Source organism: Saccopteryx leptura, chromosome 13 (assembly GCF_036850995.1).
Source record: "Saccopteryx leptura isolate mSacLep1 chromosome 13, mSacLep1_pri_phased_curated, whole genome shotgun sequence".
Classification (NCBI taxonomy): domain Eukaryota; kingdom Metazoa; phylum Chordata; class Mammalia; order Chiroptera; family Emballonuridae; genus Saccopteryx; species Saccopteryx leptura.
In genome coordinates, this window is record NC_089515.1 from 51,412,201 (window position 1) to 51,436,393 (window position 24,193).

The window sequence follows — 24,193 nt, forward strand, 5'->3', positions numbered from 1 at the left end:
GAATAGTTTTAGCGGAAATTTTAATGGAGACCAATAATTCCTGATATCACTATCCATAACACACTAGCTTGAAAAATATTAACCAATTCACAGACCTGACAGCTGTGTGAGTGTGTATCTTTTTGTGTGTGTGTGTGTGTGTGTGACAGAGACAGAGAGAGACAGAGAGAGAAACAGATAGGGACAGACAGGAAGGAGAGAGATGAGAAACATCAATTCTTTGTTGTGGCACCTTAGTTGTTCATTGATTGCTTTCTCATATGTGCCTTGACCGGGGGGTAACAGCAGACCGAGTGACCCCTTGCTCGAGCCAGCGACCTTGGTTTCACGCTGGTGAACCTTGCTCAAACCAGATGAGCCCGTGCTCAAGCTGGCAAACTCGGGGTTTCGAACCTGGGTCCCAGTCCGACACTCTATCCACTATGCTACCGCCTGGTCTGGCTGTGTGTATGTTTTTATTGAAGTGTTTTCTCCAAATAAACTTGGCCACACAACTCTTTCCTTACTAACTGGTGTATTTTTTTTTTGCATGTCGTTTCCTGTAATTCTGAACAACGACATTCGATTAAAATCTGTCAGATCTATCTTTTCCGTGGGAGAAAAGAAAGATGTGTTTCTTCTGCAGAGAGGAAATCCATGTGTCTCTATAATAGATGCAGCGCAACGCTGGACGCTGTCACTTTAAGTGAGGGAGCAGCAACCTGGGGAGGCTCTCCGCCATCACCAGTGGCTGCTGACATCATTGTTATGAGGCAAAGCCCTGTTTAAATCTTATAATCCTTGTTTATAGGATAGACTTCCAGTCACTGACCTGATAGTTACTGCTCCGGGTTGTTACATTACAAATTCTGCATCGGAGGTATCCGTGGTTGGCTTTGTTGAAGTTTTCTTAGCGGATCTTTCAGCCAGAGCCTTGCTTGGCTGCGTTTCTGGGCCATGAGAATGGATTCCTATCCCGTAGGAAGGCACCGGGTCTGCAAGGGTGGGTAACTATAGCTCAGACTCTTCTATCTCAAGGTAACAGAAGGAGGAACCTACAAGCAGCCCACTACCCTGGCTGGGTAGCTCAGTTGGTTAGAACATTGTTCCAATACACCAAGTTTGCAGATTTGAGCCCCCGGTCAGGGCACATGCAAGAATCAACCAGTGAATGCCTAAAGAAGTGGAACAACAAATCAATGTTTCTCACTCGCTCCCTCGCTCCCCACCTTCTCTTCTTCTCTCTTTCTCAAAATATCAATACATTTTTAAAATGTTTTTTTGTTTGTTTGTATTTTTCTGAAGCTGGAAACGGGGAGAGACAGTCAGACAGACTCTGACCGGGAGCCACCGGGCACGCCCACAGGGGGCGACGCTCCGCCCACCAGGGGGCGATGCTCTGCCCCTCCGGGGCGTTGCTCTGCCGCGACCAGAGCCACTCTAGTGCCTGGGGCAGAGGCCAAGGAGCCATCCCCAGCACCCAGGCCATCTTTGCTCCAATGGAGCCTTGGCTGCGGGAGGGGAAGAGAGAGACAGAGAGGAAGGAGAGGGGGAGGGGTGGAGAAGCAAATGGGTGCTTCTCCTATGTGCCCTGGCCGGGAATCGAACCCGGGACTTCTGCACGCCAGGCTGACCAGCCAGGGCCGAAATGTTTTTTTTTTTTTTTTAATGCAGCTTCCAGGACATATTAAAGACAAATAAAGCAAAAGCCATTCTCAAAAGGATGGATGACAAAACTGCTTTGTGACAAAAATATGTCCAAAGGTCTCCATCCTGTTGGGCTCCGCCCAGCTCCCCAGGGTCCCCAGGAGGCCGCAGCTGTGTGCTGGGTTGGAAAATGAGCATCTGAGACTCTCCACTCAGGGGAGGCGCAGCCAGCACACCGGCCCTCTCAGGACAGCCTGGGAAAAACAGGGTGAGCAGACATGTCTTTGGGGCGGCAGTAGTTAGTGCCTCTGTGGTACAACCAGCAAAACCATTCCAATGGGCTTCTTAGAAAGCCATGTCAGGGTTCTGGACTCGCGTGTCAGTTAAAATTGCCGTCTCTCCTGCTTCTTGAATGACATCTGTCAATAAAAGTATTTGACTTGGTTTGTGGGTGGCCAATTTCAAGAGTAGCGTTCTATGGCTAAGCCCCTCCCCTACGTAACTTTTCTAAAAAATGGTTGGTTTCTGTTTCTTAAAGAATGTTTCTAGGGCCCTGGCCGGTTGGCTCAGTGGTAGAGCGTCGGCCTGGCGTGCAGAAGTCCTGGGTTCAATTCCCGGCCAGGGCACACAGGAGAAGCACCCATCTGCTTCTCCACCCTTCCCCCTCTCCTTCCTCTCTCTCTCTTCCCCTCCCGCAGCAGAGGCTCCATTGGAGCAAAGATGGCCCGGGCGCTGGGGATGGCTCCTCGGCCTCTGCCCCAGGCGCTAGAGTGACTCTGGTTGCAACAGAGCAACGCCCCGGAGGGGCAGAGCATCGCCCCCTGGTGGGCAGAGCATCGCCCCCTGGTGGGCATGCCGGGTGGGTCCCGGTCGGGCGCATGCGGGAATCTGTCTGGCTGTCTCTCCCCGTTTCCAGCTTCGGAAAAATACAAAAAAAAAAAAAAAAAAAGAATGTTTCTAGAAGGTGTTCTGCTGATGTGAATGGGGACCCGTGGGCTCTATATATTAACCCTGACCTGATCAAACCATTAAGTGACACTGGATGTCGAGTACCTAGCCCAGGGTTTGGAACATGCTAGATATTTTTCACAGATTCATTTGTTCCTTATTTATGACTCCTTCCTTCAACCTATATATCTTACAAATTAAATAAACAAGCACAAATAAGTAATGTGTTTGCCTGTAGTTAAATGCTCTCACTTTTCCCCCCCAAATATGTACCTTACTTCACTCCTACAATCTCCAAGCTATTAAAAAATAAATAAAAAATTAAATAAAAATGTTAAAGATAACATAGGAACTGTGTTCTCCATGTAATGTCTTTCTTGACAAACAATAGTTTCTAATTCAAGCACATACACCTTTTCTGATGATTATACCAATCAAGATGTCTTATTAGACATATTTTAAAACAATCTCTCACAATAGAGAAGAGTGAGAAACAATCCAAAATTGTAACAAACGTGAATTGTTGAAATACACATTGGTAAATCCAGACAATGGACTCATTTGAAGCCAGAAAAATGATATTAAATAAATACGTCTGGTGAAAACAAGATCCTGGCTGATTCTTATGATGGGAAAGCTGGTTACAAATGAATATGTAGGCCCTGGCCAGTTGGCTCAGTGGTAGAGCATCAGCCCAGCATATGGATGTCCCAGGTTTGATTCCCAGTCAGGGCACATGGGAGAAGCAACCATCTGCTTCTACACCCCTCCCCCTTTTGCTTTTCTCTCTCTCTTTCTCTTCTCCTCCCACAGCCATGGCTCAATTGGTGCAAGTTGGCCCTGGGCACTGAAAATGGCTCCATTGCCTCCGCCTCAGGTGCTAAGAAGAGCTCGGTTGCTAAGTAACAGAGCAATGCCCCAGATGGGCAAAGGATCACCTCCTAGTGGGCTTGTTGGGTGGATCCAGGTCAGGGCACATGAGGAAGTCTGTCTGCCTTCCCACCTCTCACTTAATGAAAACAACAAAAAAAGGATTTTATTTGTGTGTGAGAATATATACCAGGGAAAGGCAAAATTCATTTTTGGAGGTATCCTTACTTTTGCTCTTTGTGATTCTAATATTTCTCTGTAACGAGAATACATTGCTTTTATGTATTAAAACAAACAAGAGAAGAAAGTTCATGGTGATGGAAAACACAGCTGGGCACTTACGTCCACCAGCTGAAACTATCTCAGCAAAGCCTTTTCATCTGCTATCACACCAGGCTGGGTCTTCTTTGATAGATGATCTAGTCGCCTCTAGCCTCTCATATTGTTATTTGCTTTGAACTCGACACCTCTGGGTGGCAAAGACTGTAGCTATCTCATATTGGGTTCTTAGTGACTGAATATGCATAAAAATACGGGAAACTTCTTCTGCTCAGAAGGATGAAGTAAGGATGACCATTCCTGTGTTCTGAAGGCCAAGTCAACCTCATATGCTTGGCTGACAAGAAACAAAAGGTTGACCCGTGTCACCGTCCTCTGTCCCCTTTCAGCAGTCTCTTACAGACGTGGCCTTCTGAGTGTCCTCAGGTGTGTCTAAAACAACCTTCGCTGCCTTGTGTTTTCTTCCTGCGACAGCCAGGGTTTCTTAAATACCCTTCGCTTCTCATGCCTACAGCAACCACATTCATTGGCAATTTTCAATGTTCTCATCCTGATCACTCTGCAAGTACACTTTAGATATGAAAAGATAATGGCCCTGGTCGGGTAGCTCAATTTCCACTATCCCACTAAAGCTAAGGTTTCAGGTTCAATCCCCGGTCAGGGCACAGACAGGAATCAACCAATGAATGCATAAATAACTGGGACTACAAAAATCTTACCAAGACTCCTAAATGGTCCTGATACTTTTATTACTCACCATTGTTTACTGACAGTAAGAGAGGAGAAAATGCAAAATAAATTTTTGAAGTGGCCACATTGAGCAGAAGGAATGATAAAAAGTCATCGCACTGAAGTGAGCCTCAGGTTTTTTGTTCTGTTTTGTTTGTTTTAATTAGACACGTGCTTTCAAGTTGTCATTGAAATGGCTGGGAGAGCCAAGTGTAATTGTCGAGGATGGCTGGGCTCCATGCCTACAACCAAAACTCTAAAAAGGGATTGTTGGATTAGAATGAGAAGCAGAGAGACATGCATAGCTCACAGGGAAATCTGGAAAAGACTTTAAGAAAAAAAGAAACAAAATTCTAGTAAATGGCTCTGCTACCTAGAGATGTTGGAACCCATCTTTCTTGCTGCAGGAGGTTGAATTACCTGCCTAGCCCTTTAAACATTTTCATGTACAAATCAAACACAGCTGGCCCATTAGGTTTATGACCTCCTGTCAATTACTCTAGATGGAGCATGCATTAATTATTGAAATATTTTCAGAGTATACACAAGTTTTCAGTGGTAACATTGCCACAGATCATTTCAACTTTCTGATTGGAAGTCGGTCTAAGCAATTTTATTTATGAGAATTAATCTCCCGAATGTAATAAAAACTACAAATACAGTAGTGGATTTATTATTTTTTTTCCATTTAACAAAGCCAAACTAGCAATCCTCACCTCTATTCTTGGAAGTCTGCGAGATATTAGCATCGTCCATACTACAGACATTCTGCCAGCATCTATTACAATCGTAGTAAATTTTGATTACTGGCATTGTTTGCTATTTATGTCTTAAAGATAATATTGGGAATAGCCCTCTTCTCTTCGATGTGTACATCACATCTAAAAAACATCTTGTTTTAGAAAGAGTAAAATTAAAAATAAAAACATTAAACTTGGTTAAAGCTTCAAATCGTTGCATCTATCTCATTCAAGTCAGTAAATGCTTTAGATGATATGAAAATCCACAGAGGCCCTGGCCTGTTGGCTCCGTGGTGGAGCATCGGCCTGGCGTGTGGAAGTCCCGGTTTCAATCCCTGGTCAGGGCACACAGAAGAAGCAACCATCTACTTCTCCACCCCTCCCCCTCCCCCTTCTCTCTCTTTTTCTCTCTTCTCCTCCCACAGCCATGGCTCAAATGGTTCAAGCAAGTTGGCTCCAGATGCTGAGAATGGCTCCATGGCCTTGCCTCCAGTGCTAAAATAGCTTGTTGGCCCAAGTAACAGAGCAGTGGCCCCAGATGGGCAGAGCATTGCCCCATAGGGACCTCGCCGGGTGGATCCCAGTTGGGACACATGCAGGAGTCTGTCTCTTTGACTTTCTGCCTCTCACTTAATGAAAAAAAGAAGGAAAATCCACAGATGTTCAGACTTTTAACTGTGCCACCAGTTTTTGTCTGGGATGGTACACAAAAGCCTGGGCCAGTGAACTGTCAAAGCACCAATAGAACAGACCATCCCTCTGAAGGCATGTTGTCAAAGAATGTAGAGAAACATTTTCAGGAAACTTAAAGACACACATTTTCTGTCCCTCTGGAAAGAAGCTGTTCCTTCAACAACTATTAACTGAGCTATTAACTAACTATAGTCAGGGAACTTTCATGGGTATCTGAAGTATGCTGGGGAACACAGCAAAGATCTCTGCTCCTACCAGGAGAGATTCAAACAGAATTGATTGCCTCCTTTAATCATCTTTGCATAGAGAGAGAGAAGCTATTATTCAGAGAGGTGAGTTAACATACCTAAGGTCACCCAGTGAGATGATGGGAAAACCCAAATAAGATCTCAGGCCAGCTCTGGCTGGTTGGCTCAGTGGTAGAGCATCAGCCTGGCATGTGGAAGTCCCAGGTTCAATTCCCAGTCAGAGCGCACAGGAGAAGTGACTATCTGCTTCTCCACTCCTTTCCCTTCTCTCTCTCTCTCTCTCTTCATCTCCCGTAGTCATGGCTCAATTGGTTTGAGCACAATGGCCCTGGGTTCTGAGAATGGCTCCGTGGAGTCTCTGCCTCAGGTGCTAAAAATAGCTCTATTGCAAGGATGGTCCCAGATGGGCAGAGCATTGGCCCCAGATGGGGGTCCCTGAGTGGATCCCAGTCAGAGCAAATGCAGGAGTCTGTCTCTCTATCTCTCCTCCTCTCACTTGAAAAAGAAGAAAAAAAAATTATCTCAGGCCACCAGAAACCTATTCTTAACCCACCATCTCTTGCATGTTTTTACTATTTCCAACTCATCCTTTTCCTGGCTCAGTAGCCTATTAATTTGGCCCTTAATCTACTTAAATGTAATTAACTGGACTTTTTTCACTAGAAGTCTTCAGTTTGGCAGAGCAACCCTAAAAAAAATAGAAAAAAAAAATCATTGCCTGGATCTCGTCTGTAAACTTCACTATTGAAAGAAAGTTCAGGCAAAGAATGGGACAGACGAGATAAGTGTCACAGGAATGCTGATGTCACAGCCCAGAGGGAAAAGGTGACTCTGGGGCAACAGGCAAAATCAACATGAAGTCATCGGCTTCTGTCTCTGGCCAATGCCAAGCAGATCTTCAAAACTCTAACCTAGCGAGGCCCAAATGCTGAGGGCTGGTGGTTCTCTGGGGTCACCATGTGCCCAACATGGAAGGGCATCATTGTCACCTTCCTAGGTGGCACCTATAGCTGGGCAAATACGGTCCCCAACTAGAGCCATGGAAATTTAGGACACGTATCAGGTGGAAAGCAGTACCAGTGAGCAATACTTAGCAGGCCACTCTCTCCGATATTCCTAAGAAATGCCTGCGAATGGGGAGACTTCATGTAAAATGTAACAACATCTTAGTTAAACTCTGCCTGTTAATATTACATGTGAATTTGGCCCAATTTAAAAAAAAAAATGTATTTTTCTACCAGGGATAATAAAACTCTTCCAAGTTGATGTAGCATTTCCTAAGTTTTAAAACCTTTTGGCTATTTCTGAAAAGGGAGGGGGTCAGAGACCTCCGGTGACCTGTCAGAGGTCACATCAGAGGACAGAGAACAGCCTCAAACCTAGGTTTCCAGGGTCTGGACACTGTTTCAGGCTCTTTCCTATTTGATCCTCATCGGAGTTGCTAGAGAAGATCTTATATCCGTTGACCACCTAGAGCAGTGTTTTCTCCGGCCGGTGGGCTGAAGAGTGAGCCACCCTGATGTTGTATAGAGATTATAGACTCAAAGGTCAGACACTCTGTCACCTTCACACTGCTTCAGGGTGCTTCACTTTTGGGGGAGACCGGCAAAGATTTTCTGGCAGGCCGGCACTGGTCTGTGGAGACCTGCGGTTGAAAAGTACTGACACGGGTCGTGAAGTTAGTGCCAGGACACGGAGCGAGGCTCAGTTCAGTTCAAAAGGAAGTCACCGAGGACCCAGAGTCCGAGGCTGGGCCCGGGCACAGAAGCTCAGCCCTGTGAGAACAGAAGATGGAGTAGAATCCGACGCAGCGAACGAGCTGGAGGTAATCGTATCACCTAGGACTGAATAAAGGCCCACGCAGGTCCAAGGACATCTATCCGTGCTGCAGTCAAACCTCGAGTGACGCCGTGACTGCTTCGGTGGTGTCACACGCTTACAGGGTTGCACAATAGCATTGCCTAGGAAGCCCGACAACACAGTCTTGTGCTTTCCAACCGAATCACAGACTGCAGACACGGAGCGTGGGAACCTGGGTTTGGAACGAGCCATATTTGGAGCTCATCGTCTCAAACCTTGGGACTCAAAGTGTTGTTCCAGCAGCATCACCCGGAAGCCCCTGGGCGGTGAGGAATCTCATCCCACCCAGGCGAGCACACTAAATCAGAACAGCCCCCAGGTGATTTCGGAACGGTTTGAAGGACCCTGGTCTACATACAGCTTCCCTCTCCTGCTGTATATTCATATACTCATTAACAACAACAACAAAACAAAGAAACAGCCCTGCCCGGTAGCGCAGTGGATACAGCAACATCCCAGAGCACTGAGGTTGTCACATGGAGGAGCTTGGGGTCACCAATCCCAGGGTCACCGGCTTCACTCCCAGGTCACCAGTTGAAGCCTCGGTCAGCAATCAGTGGCACAACTAAATGGAACAACGAATTGTGGATGCTTCTCTCTCTCTCTCCCTTCTTCTCTCTCTCTCTCTCTCTCTCTCTCTCTCTCAAAAAAAAAGGTAAGCATGACATAGACCGTTCTTACTGACCCCATGAGGCATGTAAGGAAGCTCTGCTTCCATCCCCAACTTCCCTCCCAGCCGACCGTCCTGGATTTTGACCTCCCTCTGACAGATTGTCCTGGATTTTGACCACCCTCTGACAGATCGTCCTGGATTTTGACCTCCCTCTGACAGATTGTCCTGGATTTTGACCTCCCTCTGACAAAGGATCACAGAACATCCAGTTAAATTTCATTGAAACTCAACGTGGGATTCATGGACCATCGCGTGTCTCAGAGCCTCTCCAAAATGCACCTTAAAAATCCCTTGGAAAGTAAATCACCAGTTTGCACGCCTCTAAATGTCCAGGAATTTTGTCCAAACACCTTGGCCAGCCCATCGGCTAGTTTCCTTTGCCCCACAGAAGGTACTTGACCCACTGGAGGTCAGGAGAATCAGGTGTGTTCCCAGGAACTGGGCAAGTGCAAGGAGTTCTGCCTTGTGCTGAAGCCTCAAACCAGTGTTTGTTTAAACCAGGCTCCTTGAGGGGAATCCTGGTGGTGTCTCCCTGGTTTTTTTTTTTTGGGGGGGTGTATTTTTTTTAATTCAGTGAGAGGAGGGGAGGCAGAAACAGACTCCTGCATGCACCTCCACCGGGACCCACCTGGCAAGCCTACTAGGGGGTGATGCTCAGCCCATGTGTGGCATTGCTCCATTGATCAGCAACTGAGCTCTTCTTAGTGCCTGAGGCAGAGGCCATGGAGTCATCCTCAGCACCCGGGGCCAACTCGCTCCAATCGAGCCATGGCTACAGAAGGGGAAGAGAGAGATAGAAGCGAGAGGGGGAGGGGTGGAGAAGCAGATGGGTGCTTCTCCTGTGTGCCCTGACCAGGAATTGAACCCAGGGCATCCACACACCAGGCCGATGCTCTACCACTGAGCCAACCAGCCAGGACCAAGTCTCCCTGTTTGTAAATACAATGTGTGCTCTTTCTCATTTAGGGGAAACCCCTCCCGCTGGCATCTTGGGATGAAGGAAGGAGGAATGTCACTCCACCAGTCCAACTCTCACTGCCCAGGTAGGAGCAATCCAGCTAGTGGACCCCTTGCATTATAATCTCCATTTCATTATTGTAACAGTCAAAGAAATTTAAAGGAAATAAAATTACCCGCAAGTCTACCGTCCTGACAAGTTCATGTTCCGTACACATATAAGATTAAGTTTACAGATGATTTCACCTTTTTGCTTTCCTTATCTGTCTATCATAAACAGTTGTTTAATATTGCTACAGACATCATTACATTTTAATGCCCACATAATAGTGCAATATTGCCATGCTATGTGTATGCAGACAGTCTACTCTTAAGACACATAATTGGCTTCCAATTACTCATTATTAGGAATAAATTCTCAAAACAACTTTTGAGAGGTATTCTTAAAGGAAAGGAAATTCCAACATTTGACAGGTATTCTTAAAGGAAAGGAAAAAGCTGGCCCATTATGTAGGTGTTTTCACTTTGTTGATGGATTCCTTTGCTGTGCAAAAACTTTTTAGTGTGATGTAGCCCCATCTGTTTATATTTTATTTGTTTGTTTCCCTTGCCCAAGGAGATGTATCAGAAAAAATACAGCTATGAGAAATGTCAGAGATCCTACTGCCTATGTTTTCTTCTAGGTGTCTTACTGTTGTGAGTCTTACACTTAAGTCTTTAATCCATTTTGAGTCTATTCTTGTATATGGTGTAAGAAGGTGGTCTAGCTTACTTTTTTACATGTATCTGTATAATTTTCACAAGACCATTTATTGAATAGATTATCTTTACCCTATTGTAGTATGTCCTTGTCTCTTTTGTCAAATAATAATTGACCATATATGTGTGGGTTTATTTCTGGGCAATCTATTATTCCATTCCATTGACTTATTTGTATATTTTTAAACAAGTACCATGCTGTTCTGATGACTATAGCCTTGTAGTATAGTTTGATATCAGGTAATGTGATATCTCCAACTTTGTTCTTCTTTCTCAAGATTGCGGTGGCTATTTGAGGTATTTTGTGGTTCCATATAAAACTGTTGGATTATTTGTTCTAATTTTGTGAAAAACATCATTGGTATTTTGACAGGAACTGCTTTGAATCTATAGATTGCTATGGATAGAGAGGACATTTTAATTATGTTAATTCTTCCTGCCCATGAGCATAGTATATGCTTCCATTTATTTATATCATTTTCAATTTCTTTCTTCAGTGGCTTATAATTTTTCCAACACAGGTCATTTACCACCTTGGTTAAATATATGATAGATATTTTCTATTTTTTTATTCAATTGTAAATTAGGTGTTTTTTAGTTTGACTTTCTGCTGGTTCATTATTGGTGTAACTAATGTCTGAATATTAACTATGTATCCTGCTACTTTACTAAATTCATTTACCAGTTCTAGTAGTTTTCTGGTGGAATCTTTAAGGTTTTCTGTATGCAGTATCATGTCACCTGCAAATAATGAGTTTTCCTTCTTTGGGAAAGGCACTTTGGATGGTCTCTATCTTCCTAGAGAAAAAAAACAAGGCAAAGTTTGTGACAAAGAATAAGAGTGGTGGAGTGGTGTGTAGTTTTGAGTCGTGTTGAGGAAAGTTGTGTCAGAAATTCTGAAAGGAGCCCTGGCCAGTTGGCTCAGCAGTAAAGTATAAGCCTGGCACATGGAAGTTCCGGGTTCAAATCCTGATCAGAGCACACAGGAGAAGTGACTATCTGCTTCTCCATCCCTCCCACTTTTCTCTCTCTCTCTCTCTCTCCCTTTATCTCTCTCTCCATCTCTCTCTCTCTCTTTTTCTTCTCCTCCCACAGCCATGGCTCGACATGTTTGAGGAAGTTGGCCCTGGACATTGAGGATGGCTGCACAGCCTCACCTCAGATGATAAAAATAGCTCGATTGCCGAGCAACAGAGCAGCATCCCCAGATGGGCAGAGCATTGACCCACAAGGGCCTTGCCGGGTGGATCCCGGTTGGGGTTCATGTACAAGTCTGTCTGCCTCCCTGCCTCTCACTTGATAAAAAATAAAAGAATTAAAAATAAAAAAACAAGAAATTCTGGTAGGAGGTAGGGGGAGGAAGGCAAAGGGGAGGAGAGAGGATTTGCTTGCGGCAGTGGGAGGGTGTGACATGGTGTGTAGACGGTGTTATATTGAGCTGTACACTTGAAACCTGTATGGTGTGGCAAACTGTGGCAACTCAATAGATTAAAAAAAAATTCTGGTAAGACTTTCACTTCACATTGCAAGCTAATTTGGCAGTAACTATTAAAACATAAAATGTGCATACCCAGCAATTTCCCTTGAAGACCCATACTAGAAAAATACTCATTGTGTACGAACGAGTAGTATGACTCTTGGGCATACGAATGTATGAGAAATATTTGGGTGCATAAGAAAGTCTTAATTCTTCTTGAAAATAACTCGGCGAGCACTGGTACACCCGTCTAGTGTGAAATTCTTGAAGTAGTTAGAAAGAAGGATGTGCATCTTTCTCTACAAACAAGGCGAGCCCTCCCTCCGCACACTGATGAGTGAAAATAGCAAATGCACAATTATACGTTTAATGGGACACACAGGGTAAAGGTTTGTTCAGATAGAAAAAAGATGCTCACCTGTGCTAACGTGGGTCATAGCAAGGAAGGTGGAAGGACAGTGGGGGTGGCCGGGAGGACGTCAGCCTTATCTTCTAACGCTTCTGTATTCACAAGGAGGGGAAGTGCATGGTCATTTCTAGTGGGTTGTAACATGTAGTCAAAAGTTTTAAATTCCCTTGGTCCTAAGGAATGGCTTTTTCAAAGATCGTGTCTTGTATCAAAGACAGCTTTCCTCTAAAATATTTTTTTTTTAAGTCAGAGAGGCATTGGTTCATCCAGGAGTTAATGGTTGATATAGATAGGTAGGTAGGTAGATATAGGCAGATGGATGGATGGATGGATGGATGGATGGATGGATAGATGATAGATAGATAGATAGATAGATAGATAGATAGATAGATAGATAGATAGATGATAGATAGACAGACCTCCCATTGGCTAACCTCAATTAGAGCTACCAATTTTCTGCAGGACTGCCAGGCAGTTTTGCTCATTATAACTGTGCACTCCCTGCAGCTTAAAAAGGCGGAAGAATAAATACAAAATGGCGTCTCACTGTATTGCCCAGGCAAGAACACCGCTTCGCACATCATTACTTAAAAGGAAGTGTGACGGTACAGAAAGTACACAGAGAGGTGCTGTAGCACTGGGTCACTGACACCTGGACAATTATGTTAACCAGTGCCACCCCTATAAACGCAATAACAAATAAAGTAAAATAACAGGAAGCATGAAACATCCTTTCTGCCTGAGATGAAATCCTTGATTTAAAAAAAAAAAAAAAAAAATTGATCATCTCGATTGGAATTGATTCCCGGAAATAACTTTTTTCTAGGTTCGGAAATAAGTGAAAGCAAATTAATTTCTATAAATTGGAGACTATGTCTACAGGGCCTTGGTATCAGGTCCAATATTAGAAGACAAGTTAGCACTAATGTAATTTTAATAGAGTGTAGCAGAGGCCCTGGCCGATTGGCTCAGTGGTAGAGCGTCAGCCTGGCGTGCAGAAGTCCTGGGTTTGATTCCCGGCCAGGGCACACAGGAGAGGCGCCCATCTGCTTCTCCACCCTCCCCCTCTCCTTCCTCTCTGTCTCTCTCTTCCCCTCCTGCAGCCAAGGCTCCATTGGAGCAAAGATGGCCCGGGCGCTGGGGATGGCTCCTTGGCCTCTGCCCCAGGCGCTGGAGTGGCTCTGGTCGTGGCAGAGCGACGCCCCGGAGGGGCAGAGCATCGCCCCCTGGTGGGCAGAGCATCGCCCCCTGGTGGGCAGAGCATCGCCCCCTGGTGGGCGTGCCGGGTGGATCCCGGTCGGGCGCATGCGGGAGTCTGTCTGACTGTCTCTCCCCGTTTCTAGCTTCAGAAAAATACAAAAAGAAAAAAAAGAAAGAAAAAAAAAAGATAATGTAGCAGATGGTGATTCGAGTAAGGTCCTCTTTTGTCCCCTTCAGACTTTTTCAGTTATGACCTTGACGGCGCTTGGGGTGCTGTGTTACAAGAGGAACTCCAGCGCACATGACAGAAAAGAAAACATTAACCCACCATGTAGTCCAGCAATTCCAAATCTTTTAAGCAATTCCAAAGAGCCTGGAAAACACTGACCATAGGTGACAGGTCAGAGAGTCTGAAAAAAGCTCGCTCACATACATCTTACGTGGAACGGGTCACTTTGGTGGACTTTTAATCATTTGGGTCATACTGCTGCGACTCCTTGATTCATAAGTAAGTTTTCATGTAAGCTGTCGTATGTTTCGTGCGTTTCCAAAGTAAGTAAACCCCTGGCTACGGGGTTTTAAAAATATCTATGTCGTCTTGTGAGTCTGCGGTTGGATATAGTCTGGCTAGCCGAGCACGTGAGGGTCAGCTGGGAAAAGGGTGTTTAATGAATAACTTTGCAGTAGAAACGGCCTTGGAAACTTCCTCCAAACACTAAAGTCCGAGCCTTTTCTTTCTGAAATACATTAACAGCCTCCAGAAGGCTCAGGGATGCTGGTGTCCCCGTCAGGGGCGGATGTCAAAATCCCTGACCTGTCAAGTGCAGGCTCTCACACGCTCCCCCCCCACCCCCACCATCTCCACCTCCCCCACCCCCACCCTCAGCCGCTGTTTGGAGATGGCGTTGACTGGAGTTCTCTCCAGGAGAGAAAGATTGATAAAGCAAAACCATCGGAGTTATTTCCTATGCATGAAATTGATTAAATGCTTCACTAAATGGCTTATAAATTCGCTTCTCATATTTCTGTCACCCACTGAAAAGATTACAGAAATGCTGCATAGAACCATGTTGTATACAATACCAAATTACAAAAGGTTGTAAAAACTAATGTTTTGTTTAAAGTTTTGAGCAGGACCATATGCCTCCAGTGACCTTGAGTAAGCTATTTTAATTAGAAACATTTCGGAGTCTAGAAAGGGGAGAAATATTCAACTCCATCACCAGCCAGATGAGTGGTGGGAAGACCACAGGGAACTCGACTGGCCTGGCCCTTCCGGAGGGCGTGGAGTCCCCTCCTGCCCTCGTCTTGTGTCTCCAAAGCACACGCGATGTCAGTGGGGACATATTGACAGAGGAGACGAGAAAAAAAGGGCTTTGAGACCTCCCAAAGTCGGGGTCTGCCGTCATATTTTTAGTCTGGAGACCTCTCCTGATGCATTCTGAATCTTGGGCAGACTTGCGGGACCATTGTAGAAAAATGATGACAAGCATTAGCATGGGGGGGTGGTGGGGGTGGGATTGTTTTATTTTTAGGAAGTTTCTGTTTGTTTATTTTTATTCTCGGCCCGTCTTTCAGCTAAGATCTCTTCTCTCTTCCATGTAAGAATTCCTTCCAGGCCTTGAGCAACGACTGGGGGGGCAGGGGTGGGGGGTGGGGAGTGGGGGATCTTAGCAAAGAAGCGATTTATAGGCAAACATGTGACCTACAGATGTTCCTGGGGAAACTAATCCCTTTCTTAACATGGCTTTAAAAGTGCCTTCCCTGCTACAGGAAAAATGATCTTCTCTCAGAACATTTATAAGACATCATGTCCCCAGCAAGAAGTAACATTTGGCGTGAACACGCAGCTATGGCAGACACTTGAAGAGAAGTGTGCCTGAGACCCCACGGGCCAGACCTCCGTGGCACCCCCCCTCCCCAACCTCCTGTCCCCTTCAGGAATCGCCAGTGTGGGAGCCAGGGTGATGCCACAGCCCCTGCCCTGTGGAACCTGGCGAGGTGCCCATGACCAGGACAGTCTTGTCCTCACGGGGAGCGGGGGAGCGGGGGGCAGATGCAGTTCCACCCTCAGCCTGGGTGCACTTCTGTTTCTGTAGGAAGTTTCTGGGTGCGGGCGCAGGACGCCATGGAATGATCTCTCGTTTGTGAAAATACAATGTAATCTCACTAGTGCCATACAGGGTAGTAGGTTTTTGTTTGTTTGTTTGGTTTGGTTTTTTTTTTTTTTTTTTTTAATGAATACCTGTTCTGGGAGTTGTGCCAACCATTCAGGGATGATTTAACCAGACCATCAACAGCTGGACAACTTATTTAACTCTTTGGTGCTGTTACACGAACCTTCTTGATGGCTTCAAGCCACCGCGTAATGAATGTTGACGCCAGACACAGAGCATTTCATAAATTATAACAAAGAAAGACGTGCCTTATTTTACAACACACAGAATATCTAGCTTTTCCCCGCTGGTATGTGCCATCTGAAAAGGTTTGAATGCCTCAGAACCTTAATTCTACACGATTACTCTTTCATTATTTTTTAATTGTTTTCCATTGATTTGAGGGGGGGAGGGGAGAGGAAAGGGAGAGAGAGAGAGAGAGAGAGAGAGAAGCATCAACTCCTTGTTCCGCTTAGTTGTGTACTCATTGGTTGTTTCCGGTATGTAACCTGACCAGGGAACAAACCTGTGGCCTCGGCATGCCAGGACAGCGTGCTACCCACTGAGCAACCCGGCCAGGGCTACAAGGTAGATGATTCTTTATAAAAGGGTTTTACTGATGAAATGGACAACCTTCTCCTGGTGGATAGTCTTGCGTGAGAAGCCATTGCTTCAAACCACCTGATTTCACTCCGTTTAACCTAGAGTTTCTCACTTGACCCAGATACTTCTTTCATTATGACAGAGGCTTAGAACCTTGGAATTGTCCTTTGACACTTATTCTGAGGAACACGGATTCACACCTACTGCACATCTGGCTGACTCGTCCGCCTCTTTTGAAACTCTGGCAAGCTCTGGGCTGTCCCCTTGGTAAGATTCTCGGCCAGATAAGAGAAGTCTCTCACTGCAGTGGAAGAAGGACTTGGCCATCCCTCTTCCTGTGACATGCCAGCCCTGGGCCATGCACGTGTCCTCTCCTCATTGGGCCACATGCACATTCTGTGGTTTGGGATGGTTTGTTTTTTTGTTTTTTTTTTGTATTTTCAAGTCAACCTCACTAATCAATGCAAGAGCCTATGGGCATTGAATGCCCAGATGAATAATAATACAGTTAAAGTTATTAGTAAGTAAATTCCTCCCACACATTGATTTTTCTTGCAGCATCTCTTTTGTCTTGTAAGATGACTAACAAAGCCATGTTCCTCTTTTTTTTATTTTAAATACAGAAAAAAGCCATGTTTATTCCCCCCTTTCTGTAAGCAAAGCCACTCAGGGCTCCAGATGGCTCAGGGGAGCCTGCCGGTGTCCGTGAACATGAGAGTGCCATGACTATGGAGCTAAGCTTGGCTCTACCCTCGTTTAGAGTTTTAAGCGCATCATTTGGATACTTCAGCCTCCTCCCTAGTACGAGTAACAGATTACCCATGAGTAGGCTCTGAGGGGATGAATGGTAGCTCTGAGCTGCAACTCTGTGACAAAGATCTTTGCTGTGAGGACCCGTGGTCCCCAAACCCCGAGGCACGTCAGACCCACCTGGAGGCTGTTAAAAAGCGGACCTCCAAGTTTCGCCTCCCAGAGCGTCTGGTTCAACAGGTCTAATGACAGCACCTGGGAATCTGCATTCCTAATGAGCTGCTGCTCAACCTCCCAACCTGGGGTCCCACAGCTCTACACCGGCTCCCTGCCCTGCCAGGGCAAACTTACCTGCAGCCTTTGTAACCAGCACCAAGCGATAGCCCAGCCCTGGCCCACACCCCTGAGAGGGCATCTCTAGAAAGGAGACTCAGGAATCGGTATTTTTAATAAACTTTCCAAGTGATTGGGAATGTCCAGGTCTGGACGACTTCAGCCAGAGATGCAGGGCTCGCCTCGTAGATCAGAGCCCGGGTCCTGGGTCCCCCCCCCCCCTGGTGGCCTCTGAGCAGGAGTTGTCAGCCGACTGGCGGGCAAGACGGCTGAAGACCCGTGAAGGCCCCATCCAATAACTTGTCCGGTAATTGTTATATTGATTGTTAATGTCATCATGTTTGAGTATATATAAACCCCTCACTCTATTACACAGCCCCCAACAAGCCAAAAAGTCATTGTTTATTCATGGTGACTCCCAAACTGGCCCTTGTCAGTTTCTGCTCCGGGGCCAGCTGATAAAAATCAGCAGATCATTGGACACACACATTCTTAACATGACTGACCCATGACATCGCAGAGGGCAGCCAGGGAGCCGGTCATTACAGCACAATACTTTTCTTTCTTCCTTCTTATCGAGCCCCAGATGACTTTGAGATTTTTATTAACTCATTAATGACTGAAGATGTCATTAGAGCCCTGAGAAGGGTTTTTTTGTTTTTTGGGTGTTTTTTTTTTTTTTTTTTTTTCATTTTCTTTTTTCTTTTTAAGTGGGAATAAGTATATACAATTTGCTCCCGGTTGGGAGGGGGTGGGCACATTGACAGAACCGCTAAGACAAACCAAGCGGAGAGACTTCTTTCCTTTATTAGAATTTAAAATCTGATGGACAAGGACTGAGACCAAAACGCGGCCGACAAAAATTCCTAGTTGCTTCAGAAACGCACTGGGGTAGGAAAATGCAAGGCGGTTCGATCAGGAAACGGCAGCCCGTAAAATTCGGCAAGACCCAACCTTTTCAGCCTAACAGCTAAGTTAAAAAAAAAAAAAAATTTTTTTTGGAGGAAGGCTATGAATCCTCTCAATGTTTCTTCACCTACACATTCATTAAACCTTCTCTTGTTTCTGTCTGCCTTTAATTTTCACATCTGCAGAATTGCTTTTAAAAAATCAAATTAGATCTTTTCGAAGGCACTTAAATTGCAACAAAACTTATGTTTTTTTTTTTTTGTGTACTCCTGGGTTTCGTTCGGGCTTTTCATCTGGGCTGTGTGTCCAATTAATTGGGTATCTCAAGGAAGCGCTAATCATTTCAAAAACTTGAGAATAGCGAAAAAAAAAAGGCCAGCTATTTTTATTATAACTGATTGGACTGAGCCTAAGCTATAGAGGAAATATTCGATGATTATAACTTTCTTTTTTTTTTTTTTTTTGAGATGACATCTCAAAAAAAAAAAAAATCAGTCACATAAGGTGCTTTTCATTGCAATGAACTCTTTGAAGTCCTATTTTGGTTGCTCTCTTTTTTTTGGGGGGGGGGGGTTCGGCCTCCGGCATGTCATGTCGGAAGGCTGCTTAGAAAGTGGGTTTACACTGATCTTATCGGGCTGCATAATTCACTTGGCCAAGAAAACGTCTATTATTAGATGTATTTCCCATGTTACTAAGTATTTACAAAATTTTACTATTGTCAAAACACATTCAGAGTTAACGGAACTCCCCATAACACCAGGAAAAATTACACTCCAGGAGAGAATATGGTTGTCGGAAGACCTGAAAATATTTTTTGCCCAAGGAAATTGCTGTCAGTCAACTATGACCAAGATTTAAATATGCTTGAAGCCCAGTTTTATTCTAAAATCACCTCATTCTATTTCTGTACGCATCTGCCTGCTGAAGAAATGCATTCATTAAATATTACGTTCACTAGAATAATTAGTTAATATTTGTAGATTAATTAGATCCAATAATTTTATCTAATTCAATCACAATGCTATTAAAGGTTTATTTTATTTTATCTTATTTTCTTTTCTCTAACTTTTTACCTATCTGTACATGATGCCAAATACCCAGCTAAAACCTGGAAGAAAAACAGTCAAAACTCCAGATGTTTCCAAAGATCCAGATGTATGGTGTCAAGTAAACAAAACATCAAGGATTTTTACTAATTTTTTCCATTTTCTTCCAGATGTTTGGTGTCATATAAACACAGTCTTAATCTGTTCAGTCATAATCGCAATGTTCTTTAATGTCATTTTCCAATAGTTGAATCCCTTCTTCACCAAATTATCTCTAAAACTCCCTGTTTAATTCATGCAGGGAGGGACAAATTGATATTTTTTTAGAAACAAAAAATATAATGCACAGTGGACTCATAACACAAGAATACCAGGCAAGCTTTCTCTCTCTCCTCCCCATCTCCCTCTCCCTCTCCCTCCCTCCTTCCCTCTCCTCTCTAAAATCAATAAATAAAATCTAAAAGAAAGAAAAAAAAAAGCACCAGCCAAAATGGTGCCCACATTCTTACATTGTAAACACATCCTATCAGCGTTTGTAAACAACGAAAAATAATTCAACGTAGGGTTGAAATGGCAAGTTAATTTTAACTGACATGCCTGTGTTGATTTCAAGTCCAGTAAGTAGTTTTGAAGAATAACAGGCTCTCGAGTGTCAATGAGGGCCATCTTTTTTTTTTTTAAACAGGGAGAAAGCAAGACAGAGACAGGAACACTGATCTGTTTCTGTACATGCCCTGACTGGGAATCGAACCAGCAACCTCCGCACTAGGGGACGATGCTCTAACCAACAGAGCTGTCTGGCCAGAGCAGGGCCATCTTTCCAAAAGGGTCTTTGCCCAGCTTCTTCACTCGTTACTAAATGCCACAAGAGATGACTTCACCTTTATGGAATAGTTTCCGCTCTGATGACTTTGGGTTACATAGAGCCACTGACCTGAGGATTTCAAGACTAGATATTGGGTGCCAGCACTTCTGTTTTCTAACTGTGTGACCTTGAGCTAATCACTTAAGTTCTGAGCCTCAGTGTTTGCTTCTTTAAAATGGGACTAATGTTCCTGCCACCAGTCAACCTGACAATCTGATGAAAAGAAACCTTTGGAATGGCGAAAGGCTGCAAATATATAAAAACCATCATTAAAAGATACAATACCGTTCATTTTATTCATAATTAACATGTAACTATTCATGTGAAAGTATCCTTAGTGCTCATGTGGAATCCAGGGGCGCAACAGAGATGATCACACTCAAAAAGGATCTGGCCACATACCATTTACAAGTTAGATATGGGAGTGACTATAATCACTGGGTGTGCAAAACAATTTCAGACTCCACCACTCCCTTGTACTCCTATGCTCTTCTACGCTTTGCCTCCCCGAATGGAGAAATCATCTTAGGCTGCTCTCTTTACGGTAACTAAATAGACTAATCATAGAGCCCATTGATGGGTCTTTATTACAATAAAGCACTTTTGACCATTTAGCCCCATCATTTTGGCCAACTGGTAGACTTAGCTTTTTTTTTTTGCATTTTTCTGAAGCTGGAAACAGGGAGAGACAGTCAGACAGACTCCCACATGCGCCCAACCAGGATCCACCCGGCACACCCACCATGGGACGACGCTCTGCCCACCAGGGGGCGATGCTCTGCCCATCCTGGGCGTCGCCATGTTGCGACCAGAGCCACTCTAGCGCCTGAGGCAGAGGCCACAGAGCCATCCCCAGCACCCGGGCCATCTTTGCTCCAATGGAGCCTTGGCTGCGGGAGGGGAAGAGAGAGACAGAGAGGAAGGTGCGGCGGAGGGTTGGAGAAGCAAATGGGCGCTTCTCCTGTGTGCCCTGGCCGGGAATCGAACCCGGGTCCTCCGCACACTAGGCCGACGCTCTACCGCTGAGCCAACCGGCCAAGGCTAGACTTAGCTTTGATGAACTCACACACTCTCCTGGCCAGTGGTAAAGACCCAAGTCTTCACATACAGTAATTCTGTGGCTCCTAAATATGGAAACAGATGTTGTGGTTTCTATCAAGGGAGATTGCTTTCATGGTTTTTGCTTGTTTGTTTATTTAGAAATTCAATGGGGTGACATTGATCAATACGAGGATGCAGGTGTCAGGTGAACATCTCTGTGGCATTTGAACTATTGGTTGCGTGGTATGCCCATCACCCATTTTGCTGTCAGTAGAATGTACACCTTGGGAAGTCACTGTCAAAGAACAGACCAACCTTCCTCCTCATGTCGTAAGAAAAATCACTCATGCACTTGTTAAATGCTAACATCAAAAATCATTCCAGCATTTTCATTTTTATACTCTTTTTTTTTTTCTGACACAGCTCCAAGATTTTTGAGAAGAAAAAAAACCCAAAAAAACCTCAAAACGTCTGGCATTCCATTTTTAAGATATAGAAAGATTCTTAAGATATGGAATAAGATGAATGAAAAGAAAGACAACCTAGTTTAACTTTAAACTAAAAAAAATAATCTGCAGTGTCAGATTTTAAAGACATTCAGAAATGTCTTTAAGAGCTTAGTCTGACTTTTTTTTCCCCCTGAATTATAGGAGTTATAAAGAAGATGGAATGAATAATCAAGTTTTTGTTCTTTAACTTTCCAAAGTCACGCATCGCTCATTAGCATGTTGATCTGTGGGGACACTTGCTTGGACGATCCGAAAATCAATACAAAAGGGAACCGTAATAATAAGAGGAAAGATTCCCAGCGTCATAATGGGGAAAGGTGTGTGAGCCTCAGGAAAGTACAGTACAGAAGCCCATGACAAGTCATGATAAATGGGTCGTTATAAAATTCATGTTTAGGCAGCACTGGCTGGGGATAATGCTATTCGTCATGGCAACACTGGGCCGCTAATGAGCCCTTATTGCATATTCATGTTTGTGGCATTTCTGTTCTCCCTCCCACCTTGAACTTGAGCCTAGAAATATTTCCAGCTCAAACTGTAGCTCAGCCTCGGCTGACGCCTTCTTCTTCTTCTTCTTCTTCTTCTTCTACTTCTTCTTCTTCTTCTTCTTCTTCTTCTTCTTCTCTCTCTCTCTCTCTCTCTCTCTGACTCTCTCTCTCTCTCTATCTGTTATGTTGCCGCAATTACACTGTAAAAGTGCCGCCCAAGATTGATTGCCCTGATCCGTAGTTCAATTGTAAATTAGAATACACAATCCCTCCAGGGACACACGGCCCCTATTTGTGATTAAGAAAAAAGCCCCATAATAGACTAATAGCTAAAGTTCCCTCTCTTTTACTTTCAGGCAATTAGCTTGATGAAATGGCCCCTCTCTGTGTACCCTGGAAGTGTAAACCGATATCATAATGAAGTATATGATGTTTATTCCATTATTTTCACCTTGCCGGGTTTGCAGGAATGCATAAGGAATGGCTGTTCTGTCTGGTGCAGTTTTACTGATTTGCAAGTAAACTATTTCTTAAAGATGCGGCGTGTGTGCGTCCTGAGGTTTGAGTCCGGCCGGCCCTTCCCGTGGGTCCACCTCCAAGCAAAGGACTCTCTATTACAGGGCAGGCGGAATGAATTTCCAGGGAGCACAGAGAGCAGGAGTCTGACATTCAAGAACCGTCTTAGCTGCTGGGCGGCTCTGGGGTGGATAAGGTGACAAAGGACAAATGGCAGCACTCAGGATCAGTGTACCGTGGTGACTTTGTGGCTGGCAAGACTCCAGCTGACCCTATGCCACTGTGGCACAGCAGCAACTCAGTCTCGAGTCTTGGGCGGTTGACATCAACCCTTCCCAGTGGATCACACAGCCAGACATTTTTTTTTTTAAGTGGATTGTAGCCTCCTCCTCTTAAATGCCCTAAGTTTTCAAGAACCGAAACTTTGATCTCAAGGGCCGATGAGAAGACATTCTCTAGCTTCCTCCATGCACCAGCTGACGGAGGTGGTGACCAGCCAGCCAATGAATAAATACCATCATATGGACTTGGTACATTTCCAAAGGGTTACTGTTTTCTTCAGCAATATCTTAACATTTGTTTTCATTCATGGGGGGGTCTCAAGAGTGAAGGACAAAGAAAAGTCCTCACTGGAAAGCTAGAAAGAGAAAAAGAAAAAAAAAAAGAAAACAAACAAAAATCTACCTCGGTCTACAGTGGTTCACCATGGTTATTTCTCCAGGTGTTAATTACCGTCCGGTTTCCCGCACCTTGTCAATCATCCAGTTGTATCACCCACCAAGCCCTTCCTGGGCTTTGGTTGTCTGAGTAAACCCAGCCCTCCCCTCTTTAGTAAAATCCACTTCTAGAAAATCCACTTCTTTATCAAAGGATTTCCCCATTTTCTTAATACTGAATTGCACGTGCGTTTTACAAAGTGTTACATTTTAAGTTAACATTTGAGATCGTCTTTTCCTACGTATCAAATGTGTTTGCCTTTCTTTCCGGTTGCTCTAGTCATTCTTCTGGTTAAATAAAATCTCTGAAGGAAGTTTCTTACTCTATCCTGGAAAGCGATTCTAAGGGCATTCAATGTCTGAAAATAATGCAAAACGAGTTATCCAGAAGTTTAGGAAAACCCACTCGGTGCCTTTTCTTACTAAAAAAAAAAAATCAAAAACGTTTACCAGTTTTTATCTGGGAGCCGACTTCCTCTTTAATTTTTACAACATTGAACCGCTGTGTAAATTACACATCTGCGACATAATAAATGTGCATTTCCATTGCTCTTAGAAATGTTTGAATGTCTGGCTGCCACATTGCTACCATATTTGAAATATGCGATTGTAAATGTTCAAGTGACACTGAGCTCCCTCCACGTGTGCAGTACTGATCTGTCACACTTTGAAAGGAGTGCATTTGTTTTATAACTTGAGTGCGGAGGGCTTCGCAATTCTGGAAGTTCTTTCGTATAAATAATGTCACAAGTCATTCTGAGATATAAATGAAGCAAATAATTTTATGGTC

At 44.4% G+C, this 24,193-nt stretch overlaps 2 long non-coding RNA genes across 2 annotated transcripts in view; both read left to right on the plus strand.

Moving 5' to 3' along the window:
- Nucleotides 1–24,193, plus strand: part of LOC136384679 (uncharacterized) — a 708,322-nt gene that overhangs the window by 64,371 nt on the left and 619,758 nt on the right. The gene's annotated exons all lie outside the window — the stretch shown is intronic.
- Nucleotides 1–24,193, plus strand: part of LOC136384677 (uncharacterized) — a 64,171-nt gene that overhangs the window by 10,100 nt on the left and 29,878 nt on the right. The window contains exon 2 of the long non-coding RNA XR_010747636.1: nucleotides 9,633–9,709. This is a non-coding gene — a long non-coding RNA (uncharacterized lncRNA). The remainder of the gene's footprint in view (nucleotides 1–9,632; nucleotides 9,710–24,193) is intronic.